Genomic DNA, 13,965 nt, shown 5'->3' with positions numbered 1-13,965 from the left:
GGAACAGGGAGAGGCTTGCAAAACTCTGGGAGTTGAGACTCAGGCGCAGGGTGAGGGTCTCATTGCAGGTCTTCAGGCTCCATTGAATCCCCCTGGGGTTCTTGTGCTGAAAGAGGGAGACAGGAGAAAGGGTTAGATACATCTAGCAACCTATAGGATGGGAGATTGCTGACCTATTTTAAACTTACCTTGTGTTTTCACTCTCACTTAAGTCCCTCTCCCTTTGCCATCAATCCAAAATCAGCTGAGCTGCAACATAATACAGACAGGTAATAATCAACAGAATCACAAGGACATTAGATGGCTCTGCTAAAAACACTCACCCATAAATTACGTTTTTGTTTACTGTTTGGAAGTCTCAAATATCCACTCTAAATCCATATCAATAGCGATGTATCACAACAATAGCTCTCTTCCTTATTATTGTGTAACGTGAACTATATTATACTAGCTTGAACTCCAAAATGGATATCCTCATTTCACCACCTCCACCCACTACAATCACACGCCCCAATGTTATATTTAACTAATATGTAACTCCCTCCACCCCGGATAAAAGCACGTTAAGAAGCCCCTTTTCTCTATTTCCACAACGTTGGGTTGAAATAAAATTAAGAGAACGGATTAATAGGCTGTTCGTGGTTAACGTGTGTTGCTAACGTTATCCGGAATCCTAGCCTAATCTGTTATCTGTAAACGTTCCCTAAATCTACTGATTTAGGGATAATCTTCACGGAATCCACTAACATCCTTTAATACACATGTTAATTTGACTCAGATGTGCTGATAATATCCGCAATATACATCTATATGTACGTCTTCTTACCTTTCAAAGTCCAACACGAACGGTATGCTGCAACTCTACTGTGCTGCTAGCCGCAGATAGCCCCGCAAGTCAGCGGCAAGCTAACTTCCGGGGAACTATTGAGAGCTCCACGATCCGCCATTGCTGTAAAAAAAACTGGTCCATTGGAGTGAACGGAGATGTTGTAACTCTTCTATCTATATGGCGCTGGACCGTTAGAGTCAATAGAATCCAAGGGAAATCGTCCCGCACACACTCATGTTAAAAAAAAAGGTATCGTCTCTGCGCATGCTAGTGTTGGATGTGCACCTAGGATAAGTAATAAGGGAGCTAGGAGTGATTATCGGTGCAGTAATAGGTTAGCATTTTTCGCTCAGGGGTCATTTAGATGCTTCTTATGAGACTTGTGTTTTGTTTTGGTAAAAAAATGTGTATCGTCAGTTAGCTGAGATTATTCCTGTTAATCTGGTATAACACATTAATAGGTTCTTAAATATTAAGATCCCCTGAGACACAGTGTCGTGAAAAAAAAAAGGACCCAGATTAAGAAGCCTCGAGACGCTGTTTCTAGCAAGATGTTGCGTCTGCCCCTATGGTCTGCCCCCTGGGAGTCTCACAATAATAAGAGCACTGTTAGGAGAGATGACGAGTGACATTCACAGTGGCCAATCAGAGTGGTACTCAGCAGCACCGTTTGTCCAGCGGCTTAAAGGTATACCAATACCGTCCAATCAGGTATTGGTACTGACTTAGTACCGGTTCTCGATACCCATCCCTAGCTAGGTCTAACTCTTAGTTTGTGTTTTGCTCCGCTCAGCGGTCCGTCACAGCGGGCGGAGCTGCAGGATTTCTGCTTCACACATGTTGCATACCGCTATTTTATTGTCTTTTTCAGACACCTTAAAATACTGCCAGACCGGTGAAGCCATTTTGGCGAGCTTGTTTTCCGCGCACAGAGAAAAGTGTCATGTATTTTACGTCATGTGATCGGCTCTCCTGATCGGCCTTTATAGAGAGCACCGATCGGAGCATCCCTAGTGTGTGTGTGTGTGTGTGTGTGTGTGTGTGTTTGTGTATGTGTACATGTGTGTGTATATACAGGGCCGCCCCTCCCTACAGGCCAATCACGCAGGCTGCATGGGGCCCCGCCTTGCCCAGTGGGCCTCAGCTGCTGTGCACAGTTCTCCGTGCACCCCCTGCTGACACGCGAGAGTGAGAGGTGACAAGGGGAGCACGTCTGTAACCCGACACCGTTGCAATGAATCAACATATGACCAATCACGGCTTTGATACGGCCACTAGTGCAGGTGAAGAGATGTCGGTGAAAAGACAGTTTCAGTCTGGCGCAAGCAAGAGGGAAAAAAATAAAACATGAAGAAACTAGAGCATCACTCGAAGGTGGGTTATTGTATGAGTCAAATGTACAACTTGTGAATGTTTTATTAGTCAAATGTCAAACTTTTGCCAATTGCCATATTAAAACATCAGCTGCAATTCACGACATGAAGAAGGCAGTCCCTGCATAGCATATAGGCTAATGGAGATGCAGTTATTTCCAGCATTCTTTATTTAACATTCATTCAAGTATGTTATGCCTTTTATCTGCTAATGTACAGGAGGAAGAGTGATACACTGTCTGTCTAGTTGGCTTACATAACAGTTAAAGTATACAGCCTAAAAAACATGGAGCATTTTTTCCCCTTTTATTCAATTGTATGTCAATTTGCACATTTCATGGTGATGCTCAGCCTCTCCCCTTAACTCCTAACAGTCATCATCATGTCAACCACAACACAGAGAAATACTGATAGAAATGTGTGTGTAGTTGTTGATACATTGCTGACAGAGGGAACTACATTTGAATACAGATTTAAGAAATATCAGTTTTTGAGCATGTCATAAGCATGTTTTGTCTTGACTATATTACAACTATATTATAATAAAATAATACAGTATCTATATTATTGAATTGATTATGATTATGATTATTATTATTATTAGTAGGAGTAGTTTATTTGCATTAATTATATTTTAATCTTTCTGAGGCTAGTATTTGGCAGGAAATGCAGACGTATTCACCTGTAAACACATACGCACATTTACCATTTACCTCACTGTATAAAAAAGTAACTGTGTTGATAATAATAATAATAATAATAATAAACAGGAATTATATTTGCAAATTAGCCAACTATGTTTCCAAAAAAAAAGTTTTCACTCCAGTCGGTTGGTGGGGGGGGCCTCATCTCAAAATGTCGCTTGGGGCCCCAAGTTGGCCAGGGGTCAGCCCTGTGTGTATGTATATGTGTAAGAGAGAGGGACAGGGGTCTACTGTCCAAAAAAACTGAATTAACACTGGGTTAATCATGTCAGGTTGCTTTTTGGGCATCAGAACTGCTTTACTCTGTCACTTGCTGTGTGCGGATTAAGTTTTATAAAAATGAAGTCGCACTCAAATTGAAGCTGACAAGTTTCCAGTCAGAAGAGCAACACATGGGAATCAGTGGAATTACTGGCAGTCTCTTCTAAAATATATTCTAGTATTGCAAACAAAGTTACTGAAGCTACGTCTTGAAAGCAAAATCTTTACTTGTTTTTTGTTAGATGCCTGAAATAGGATCTGTGGTTAAAACAAGCATATGATATTTTCACATTTAATTATAAGACATCAAATTAGGGCTGTCAAGTTAACGCGTTAATAACGCTCACTGGCAGGCACCGACTGGCCATCGGGAGGACCGGGAGGGTGTGTATGTGTGGCGCGAGAGAGAGACCTTACGTGTATTGTTGTTGTTGTTGTTGTTGTTAGCATCTGGTGCTAGCTAGCTGCGCTAACGGATATAAGGAGCTGTTTAAATGAAAACAGAGGAGCGACATTTCGTCGACAACTGCACCGAGCACTTGACTTTATGCAGGAAGCCAGACAGTGGGACATTGTACGAAAAGTCAGCACACTCAGCACGGGTAGTGCGCGCAACATGATTGCAGCGTCCAGACAGCTCCCGTTCGAGCATATGCCTTGAGTTGCACATAGCTCCAACGATCCATCTCTCACACACACACACACACACACACACACACACACACACACACACACACACACACACACCACACACACACACACACACACACACACACACACACACACACACACACACACACACACACACACACACACACACACACACACACACACACACACACACACACACACACACACACACACACACACACACACACACACAATTTATTGTATGAGAGGTTCCAGTTATTAACGCGTTAACTTGACAGCCCTAATATAAACATGTACCAATGACTGAGTCTCCGAACAGTAAGTGATGGCAGACTTGCCCAGGCATACAGGGTACAGTGACGAGTAAGTGCTTTACAGTTTGTAACATATCTCAGCGCACTGTGATAGGCGGCATCTAACTTGATCAGGTAATGGGAAGGTGCATTCATATATATCAAATCACCATAGTCCAGCACAGGTAAAAAGGTCACAGAGACTAGCATTTTGCTGGCCTCAAGCGAGAAACAGGACTTGTTTCTGAAAAAGAAACCTAGCTTCACCCTTAGCTTTCTAGGCAGATTATTGACCTGAAGTTTAAAAGAGAGACAATCATCAAGCCAGATACCAAGGTATTTATAACCGGCAACAACTTCAAGTATTTTTTCTTGCGTAGTAACAATATCCAAAGTGGTGTCCGGTGTCTTTTTGGCTTTTAAAAATAGCATTACCTTAGTGTTATCCACATTTAAAAGAAGCTTAAGCTCAGAGAGCTGCGTATGAATAATATTAAAAACAGTCTGTAATTTAACAACAGCCTCCTTAATGGAGGGACCTGCACAATACATCACGGTATCATCAGCATAAAAATATAAAGTTGCTTCATCCACATTTTGACTTAAACTGTTGATATAGATGGAGAATAAAAGTGGACCTAAAACAGAACCTTGTGGTACACCATTTGTAATGTTTAACCACTCAGAAGTGAGCCCATCAAAATGAACACATTGGGACCTTTCAGAGAGGTAGTTCACAAACCACCCCACTGCATGGCTGGATATGCCAATACTGGCCAGCCTCTGCTTCAAGATTTGATGATCGACGGTATTGAAAGCTTTGGAAAGATCAATAAACAGAGCTGCACAACTCTGCTTTTTGTCTAAGATATTAGCAATATCATTCACCACTTTCATTGTCGCAGTGATGGTGCTATGTTGCTTTCTGAAACCTGACTGATGTTTACATAGTAGGTCATTGTTACTTAAAAACACCTTTACCTACTCACTCACTAGGCTTTCAAGACCTTGGCCAGAACTGACCATTTATGGCGCGTTTCTACTGCAGGCCTCGCTCGGCCTCGCTCGGTTTGGTTAGGCCTTATTAGGCCCGGCTCACTTTAATGCTGCGCTTCCATTACAGTTTAGGAACTGGGGCAGTTACTATAGTAACGCAGTGTAGGCGGAGCCGTGACGTCATCTTCAATGAGAGCCCCAGAAAAACAACACAGCCGTTAGCTCTTAGCACTGAGAGCTCACAGCTCCTCATATCTGTTCAGAAACTAGACAAAAGTTAAACAAGTACAAACCACAGACTGCCTGTGTTATGGCGAATACAGTCGCTGGTTTATTTATGTCTGTATAGGCCGTTGTTGTGAGTGTGGACGGTCGGAGCATATATAACATTAGCTTAGCCAAGCTACATTTAGAAAACACGCATTTTAAAAGGCTTTTTCGCCTGCTGTCTGTCTGCAGACTTGTCAAAGCATTAATTCATGGTTTTTACTAACCGGTATCAGTATGTTGTTACTTCGGCATCATTTTGAAACGTGTATTGCAATTAAATCACGGTCAAATATGTTCATCTTGTTGTAGTTGTAGCTCCCTTGCCAGCGATTCTCTCTCTAGTTTAGCATACTCAGCCCGACTCAGCCAGGTTGTTCCTGGCCCTAGAACCACGATTTTAGTTGGGCCAGAAAAAAGGTGAAAAAGTAGCCCCGGGCCAAAACTAGGCCAAGTGGAAACGCAACCAAAAACACGCTTAAAGCGAGCTACCCGCTGCAGTGGAAACGCGCCATTAGAGATGGGCCTATAATTATTTAATAAAGTAGCATGCCCACCTTTTAGTAAAGGCAGGACATAAGCTGACTTCCATATTTTTTGGAAAGAAGTAAGAGGTGGTGCAATAAAATCTGCAGCTATCTTTAAAAAGAAAGGTTCTACATTGTCCGGACCAGCCGGTTTTTTAGGATCTAAGGCTTCATGAACGACTTCAATAGAAAGAGGAGTCTGCTTTTCGGGAAACAGTTTGACTTGGCTTAGTTATAGATATGTTAATTGATTGGTATCCTGGCTTAAGAAAGGGTGGATCCAACTCCATATTGATATCAGGACAAAACAAGTCTACACGTCCTCTATCGCATGCTGAAAATCCACCTGTTTCCACTGCATGTTGACCAATAAACACAACAACAAATAGTACTTAAGCGCTAACAACGATTGGATGAAGCTATGTACCTGCATGTTTCTTGCTGTTCTGAGTTTGTATCTTCATTTATTGCACTTATTGTAGATCACTTTGGATAAAAGTGTTAGCTTGATTCGGTTTCGGAGGTGCTATTGACTTTTTTTTGTATTGGGATGTGTACTATTTATCCTCACTTTTTGTTGCAATCATTTTCTGTACCAAAAAGGAACTGTGAATTTGGAACTTCAAATCAAGGACTGCTGCATTCTGAGTTCATCCTCTCACTGAATCACTAGCTGTGGGGTTGAACAAGTATGCTAGCAATGTACCTTCAAGCAGAGTACAACGATGACAAGACGCATGGATATGTCAGCTTGTCTAACATTTTTATTGCAATAGAGCTAAACATTTTTTTTTAAAAACACCTGAACATGTAATATGCACTAAGCATGTCTAACTATAAGCAGAAAAAAGGTTGAACATGAGCACAGCAATCCATGATTTTACATTTTGCTTCATGGAACAATACAATACATGTTGAATGAAATCAGGTGAGTGAGAACAGTGTCTGCCCTCTGCTCTGGATCTGTTTCATGCAGCTAGTTAGCTCAGACCTGATTATTAGCTGAATTATGGCTGAGAGCCCTGCATGGCACAATGGACTTACTGTTCACTTGGCTCTGGGAAAGCAACACAGAGCGCATGTATGTGGTATCACAGGAACATTCCCACAGTCAGCCTGAGACAGATTTTGTCACCTATTACACAGGGTTCTTACACCTTTTCCAAAGTCAAATTCAAGCACTTTTCAAGCATTTTCAAGGTGCATTTTCCAGCTTTTCAAGCAGCTTACAGCTGTTGTAAATTACATTTATATACACATACTCAAATGATTATTTCCCTACCTCACATTAAATCAGATGTTCTTTATGCTATAAACAACCAAATGTGTGTTTCGTGATAGCATTCTACACGAGGATGAAAAATTAAAGAAAAGAAAACTAAGTTTAATATTTCAAAAGGAGTGACCTGTACGTAGACTGGGCATCCCATATAACCTGTCTGAGCCAATATAAAACAATCAGCCAAATAACTTTTCAATACATTATTGATTACTATTTTTGAGGTACTTTTATGTTGGAAGTGAACATAAGTCAGAGGTAAATGGTGTACTTTTCCTCCACTACATGTATTAAATACCTTCAGTTACTTTACAGATGTGGATGAATGATGTGAAATATAACCAAGTGTTAAATCAGACTTTAGTTCCACCTGGAGTAAATCCACAAGGTAATTTTGACTACTCAAGACACCTGACTTATACATCTTCAAAGGAAGACTGTGTTCATTCTACAATTACATGGGATTAAAGCAAAATGTAGTAATACTTCAATTTTATATAAAAGACAGTTTGTTTTCATCTGTTATCAAATAAACAAAGTATTGGCTTTCAGAATATTAAACTTGTTTCGGCAAATTCAGATGATAAATACAACGTTGAAGCTTGTAATGGCATAATTACAAGCAGAGAACGGACTAATGTAACATCACAGCAAGCATAACAACAGCCGGTGTTTCTTATGAGTGTTTCCCCGGTACACAAACGCAAAAATACACACACACACTCGCGAGCTTCCCCCAGACCAGTAATACAAACGAAAATGTGTCTTCGGGTCAATGTGACTGATTTCGATAGAGCAAGTTACATTTGGTTTAGGTACGAAACATACTACCAGTAGAAATACATTGCTTTCAAAATCGCTCTGTGTCGAATCAATAGATTATATTTCGTGACTATAACACGAAATGCCGTGAGTGCTTCATCCTCTGAACACTAGTGATGGGAATTCCGGCTCTTCTTGGTGAGCCGGATCATTTGGCTCGCCTCACCAAGAAGAGCCGGCACTTTCGGCTCCCAAACGGCTCTTCAGTTTACCACATATTATACCTTTTAATTAAATCAAATGTAGCCCTGTTTTGACTAATGATTTATATGTATACACATATATCACTTAAATTATTCAATACATCCTTTGTACTGAAGTATTCAAAAGTAAAAATTACATGTTTAATATAAATGATTTGCTGTGGCCAATTGTTTTCATTGCATTTACAGACCCGTGTAACTCTCTGATACCACCCAATGAATGCATTGACTTGCTTGTAGAACCACGCTACACAAAACAAATAGCAACACCTATAAAAACTATTTAAAAGAAAAGGGGCTACTATATCGACCTATAAAGTATATAAATATAGTTTTTTTATATAAAAAAAAAATAGAAGACTATATAGACCAAAAAGATCCTGCATTTTAGCCATGCCTCATTTAGCTCTATTTGCTCTTTCCAGCGCTGTTTTTGCAGGGGGCTGATTCTGTGAGCTGCAGCTGACCACGCCCCCCTGCAGGAGAGGGGAGCATGCTCTGAGATCAGCTGCTGGGCTGTCAGAAGAGGGGGAGCAAAAGAGATCTCCGTCCTCCGTGTTTTATTCTTATAGAAGTAAGAAGAGAAGTAATGGGGCAGAAACCCTCCTTTTTACGCAGCGGTCCAGACATAGACATCAAACGGCGACACATATTCAGTTGCCAGTTACTTAGTCATTAGGGCAGGGATATCTAGATACTTTCCAAGGTTTGACATCATGAATTGTGCTACTTTTAAAGCAAGCAACGATGTTTTCAAATCTGTAATCAAAAAGCTCCTCAAAAACACTATCGAAGCAGTTCCTGCCGTTGCTACGTTAGTTCAAAGGGTAACAACGGACTTAAATCAATAAAATCATTTTCTAAATCCATAAAAGCATTTAAATTAATATTGGGAGTCATGTCGTTACTTTGTTGAGAATGTGGCCGTGTAATAAGCGGGATAATGTGCACATTGCATAATGTGCCTTCAAGCCGATCTAGATCCCTCCGCAAAAAAACTAAAAACCGGCTCGTTTATCCCCTGCAATTATTATTATCCCTCAATCGAGTTCGCTATTCAGCTCGCTAACGTTAGCTTAAACAAACGTAACATGCAACGTTAGCCTAATCTAAAATGCTCTACTACGGCGTACCTTTCATGTGGCTCGTCAGCGCAGACTCTTGCATCGTTATGTTTGCAAACTTTGCAGGAGGCTACTCGTGGGCTTGACCCTCGTCTTAGCCATGGCTTGTATTTATTTGTCTTCTGCTAGCCAATGCTCGTTGAAACGGCAACCTCCTGGCACACAGTCATCTATCACTCTCATCAGAATGCCCAGGTCACACGTAACACAAACACTTGCAGGTCGCGCGCATAGCGCGGGAAGGTCGCAGCGGAGCTGTTTTATGTAGAAGCGAAGCAATTATTTTCTTTTAATCTAAAAAGCGAACTATTCAGTCAGACAGACATTTATTGTAAAAGTAAAGCATTTACATTTTCAAGCACTTTATCTCAATTTCAAGCACCATTCCCAAAATTCAAGCACTTTCCCAACCTTGAAAACACCACGTCAAATTTCAAGCATTTTCAAGGATTTCAAGCACCCGTACGAACCCTGATTACAGCAACATTTGGAGTACAATATGGGGCATCACAGTAAAGGCAGAGAAATACAACACTATGCGCTGAATTTCAAAGCTATGCCAAGAATGCTGTCAGTCAAATTACTTCACCACCACTAAGTTAAAGGAGGCTAATGTTTGCCGTGGTGAGCTTTAGTAGCCTCATTTAGCCACTTGTTAGCATCCGCTGTTTTTGTGACAATCAGAAGCTTCAGACATTCACCAGTGAGGTGTTTACTGACATCCATCCATCCATCCATCCATCCATCCATCCATCCATCCATCCATCCATCCATCTTCTCCCGCTTATCCGTGGTCGGGTCGCGGGGGTAGCAGTTCCAGCAGAAAGCCCCAAACTTTCTTTTCCCTGGCCACATCAACCAGCTCTGACTGGGGGATCCCAAGGCGCTCCCAAGCCAGCAAAGAGATATAATCCCTCCACCTGGTCCTAGGTCTACTCCTTGGTCTCTTCCCAGCTGGACGTGCCTGGAACACCTCCCTAGGGTGGCATCCTAACTAGGTGCCCGAACCACCTCAACTGGCTCCTTTCGACGCGAAGGAGCAGCGGTTCAACTCCGAGTCCCTCCCGGATGACTGAACTTCTCACCTTATCCCTAAGGGAGACACCAGCCACCCTGCGGAGAAAACCCATCTCGGCCGCTTGTATCCGCGATCTCGTTCTTTCGGTCATGACCCATCCTTCATGACCATAGGTGAGGATAGGAACGAAAATGGCCCGGAAGACAGAGAGCTTTGCCTTCTGGCTCAGCTCCCTTTTCGTCACAACGGTGCGGTAAAGCGACTGCTGTACCGCTCCCGCTGCTCGGATTCTCCGGCCCATCTCACGCTCCATTGTTCCCTCACTCAAGAACAAGACCCCGAGATACTTGAACTCCTTCACTTGGGGTAAGGACTCATTCCCTACTTGGAGTAGACAGTCCATCGGTTTCCTGCTGAGAACCATGACCTCAGATTTGGAGGTGCTGATCCTCATCCCAGCCGCTTCACACTCGGTTGCGAACCGATCCAGTGAGTGCTGAAGGTCGCAGACCGATGAAGCCATTAGAACCACATCATCTGCAAAAAGCAGTGGTGCAATCCTTAGTCCACCGAACTGCAGACCCCCTCCCCCACGACTACGCCTCGAAATCTGATCCATGTATATTACAAACAGGATTGGTGACAAAGCGCAGCCCTGGCGGAGGCCAACCTTCACCGGAAATGAGTCCGACTTACTGCCGAGGACCCGGACACAGCTCTCGCTTTGGGAGTACAGAGATTGGATGGCCCTGAGTAGAGACCCCCTCACCCCATACTCCCGCAGCACCTCCCACAGTAACTGGGAACTCGGTAATACGCCTTCTCCAAGTCTACAAAACACATGTAGACCAGATAAGCGTACTCCCAGGCCCCCTCCAGGATCCTTGCGAGAGTAAAAAGCTGATCCGTCGTTCCACGACCAGGATGGAATCCGCATTGTTCCTCCTCAATCTGAGGTTCGACAATCGGCCTGACCCTCCTTTCGAGTACCTTTGAGCAGTGCTTCTCAAATTGTGGTCCGCGGACCACTGGTGGTCCGTGAGCGCCCCCTAGTGGTCCGTGAGTATATTGGTAACATTTCACATTTGAAATAAATAAATACATTTAAGTTTTCCGCACTCTCGCGGGAATATCTCCGCAATGAAACGAGCTTACGTTTCTATTGCATGATAAAGCCCAGGGCAACACCTTCGTCACACATGTTGCCACTTGTTTGTACCATTTTCAGGCGATTTATAATCTGTTCTAGAAAAACGATGTGTTTTGGGATATTTGTGGAGTTAGGTGATCCGCGAGTGTTTTTTTATTGGTTAAGTGGTCCTTGGTATGAAAAAGTTTGAGAAACACTGCCTTACAGTAAACTTTCCCGGGGAGGCTGAGTAGTGTGATGCCTCTGTAATTGGCACACACCCTCTGACCCCTCTTTTTGAAAAGGGGAACCACCACCCCGGTCTGCCATTCCTTCGGTACTGTTTCCGACTTCCACGCAACGTTGATGAGACGTGTCAACCATGACAGTCCCTCAACACCCAGAGCCTTCAGCATTTCTGGGCGGATCTCATCCACCCCCGGGGCTTTGCCACTGTGGAGTTGTGTTTACTGACATACTTTATTTAAAAAAATATAACATGAAAAACTCTTAAGATTGTGTTAACTGCAGACCTTATTTCAGGCATTTAACCAAATACACGCTCAAGAAACCATTGACTTCAAGACGAGGTAACCGGAAGTGCTAAAATGCTAACTTATTCCTGCACCACTTTATTACCACAAATCACTTTGGGCTATTGCATCTTGTAACGGCAATTCATCACAAACTCTTGAAATCAATGAAACAACTTTTTGTTTACATTTATTTGAAAAGGAAATAAGCGGCATCATCAAGTTAAACAGGCCACCAGTGACTGTAGTTGTGACTTAATGAGTCTGTGAATTTACTGAATTTAAACTGCACATAGAACACCCCAAAGGCAACTCTAAAGTGTAAGAAATGTAACAAATAGCCCTAACTAGTCCTGCCAGGTCAGACTTCAGGTTTCATTCTTTACAGTAGCCTCAAGGATGGACAAATACTTGAAATACTGTTGATCATTTAATGTAAATTTGTTGAGGTTCAATAAATTCTTGTTTATTGTCAGAAATTAATGTTGACTTGTGTCTTATTACTTGCTTTAGACTAAATTAACTTGAAGATGAAGGACATACGTGTTTTGAGTCGGCCTTAACAATAGTACAAGTTTGCTTCAGACAGGGACATATTGGTAAGAAGACAGACCACTTGTTTAGATGGACAAAATGAATTAATTTTCATATTGATTACAATGATAGATGTTTGGTTTGTTGTTGCTACTTAGAATATGAAATTCAATGCAAGGCTTTTGTGAGTGAAGAAGAAGCCTTGGATTTATCCTTTTTTTTTAAGTTGTAAAAGCAATCTCACATTCGGATTTATTTAAAAAAATATATAATCAATATAAGCTATTATAATAAATGTTAAAAACTAAAAATGACATAATTCACAAACAAACACACACAATCTGTCATGTAAAGCTTTACCCACTTCCCAGTTTAGAGCAAGCACTCTCTCATAAACAAAAAGGCACAAACACACTTTTACAATTCCAATTTGACATATACGCCAATCATGAGACACATTTATGTGATACCTTATGATAACTTGAGGTATTTTCAGCATACATAATTGAAACCTGTTTCTATGCAAACGTGCATGTATGGGCGACCCAAACACTCACTGTTATTGCCTGTTTGGTTGTAAAAACGTTGCTGAATGTCCTTCACCAAGCAAACTGACCAGGTGACATTTTATAGACAGCTCTACACTGTGACTACAGCTCTCACGTGGTGCAGAATGAAGAGATTTGTGAACGGGGTTTGGCACGGTTCTGCCTCCATATCCAGCACAGCAGAGCCCGGGACGGACTGCAGCGGCACAAACACTGAAGATGTCCCGGGCTAACGTAAGAGCTAAGCCCCCCAACCAGGAATAGGAGGTAAACTCCGACTGACCCAGAGCAGATAAACATTGTGGCGTAATAGCTAGTTATGTATGAGCACGTAAACATTTAAATCAAGGTAACTTACATGTTTGCTGCGGTGTTCTGGCTCCTCTCCTCACACACAAATCGTTCTTTAACTGGAGAAGAAGAAGAGCTGCTGAGTGTTGTTCCGAGCACAGCCTCTCTCTCAGTCCATTATATTAACAGCGTCCTGTCAGGTAAAAACATCCACTATCTCCGCTCACTGAGCAGCTTTCTTCTGTGAACTGCAGCGTTCACTTAATCAGCATCAAGCTCTCAGCAAGTAATGTCAACACTTCCGGTCGACACTTTCAAAATAAAATATCGCTTGGTCGACTACCACTATACATCCGGTCATCACCAACTACTCACATGCAGTTCACTGTAGGCTCGGTGATTTAATTGATTGATATTTTTGATAAAGTGACTGATTTTCAATTTGTTGAGAACATTTATTTATAAATCACATTTCGTATTTGATTAAAGCTTTAAGAGCTGTTTAGAAATATATTTTTTGTTTTTAATATAAGTGTGTATATAGATAAATATAAAAGCCTAAACAATGTTAAAATATAATAAA

At 41.9% G+C, this 13,965-nt stretch overlaps 1 protein-coding gene across 4 annotated transcripts in view; it reads right to left on the bottom strand.

Annotated features, from left to right (window-relative positions):
• LOC117535833 (rho family-interacting cell polarization regulator 1-like) overlaps positions 1-13,674 on the bottom strand; it is a 144,421-nt gene extending 130,747 nt beyond the window's left edge. For 3 of the 4 annotated variants that reach the window (XM_034200429.1, XM_034200427.1, XM_034200430.1), the window contains exon 1: positions 13,450-13,654. The gene's annotated coding sequence lies outside the window, so the exon portion shown is untranslated. Of the gene's footprint in view, positions 1-13,449 lie in introns of all 4 variants that reach the window. The other variant, XM_034200428.1, reaches the window with a different exon arrangement.
• Between the last annotated feature and the right edge of the window lie 291 nt (positions 13,675-13,965).

The sequence above is a fragment of the Gymnodraco acuticeps genome, unplaced genomic scaffold (genome assembly GCF_902827175.1).
Source record: "Gymnodraco acuticeps unplaced genomic scaffold, fGymAcu1.1, whole genome shotgun sequence".
Taxonomy (NCBI): Eukaryota; Metazoa; Chordata; class Actinopteri; order Perciformes; family Bathydraconidae; genus Gymnodraco; species Gymnodraco acuticeps.
Note: the sequence above shows the minus strand (reverse complement) of the source record. Positions and strands in the feature narration are given on the sequence as shown.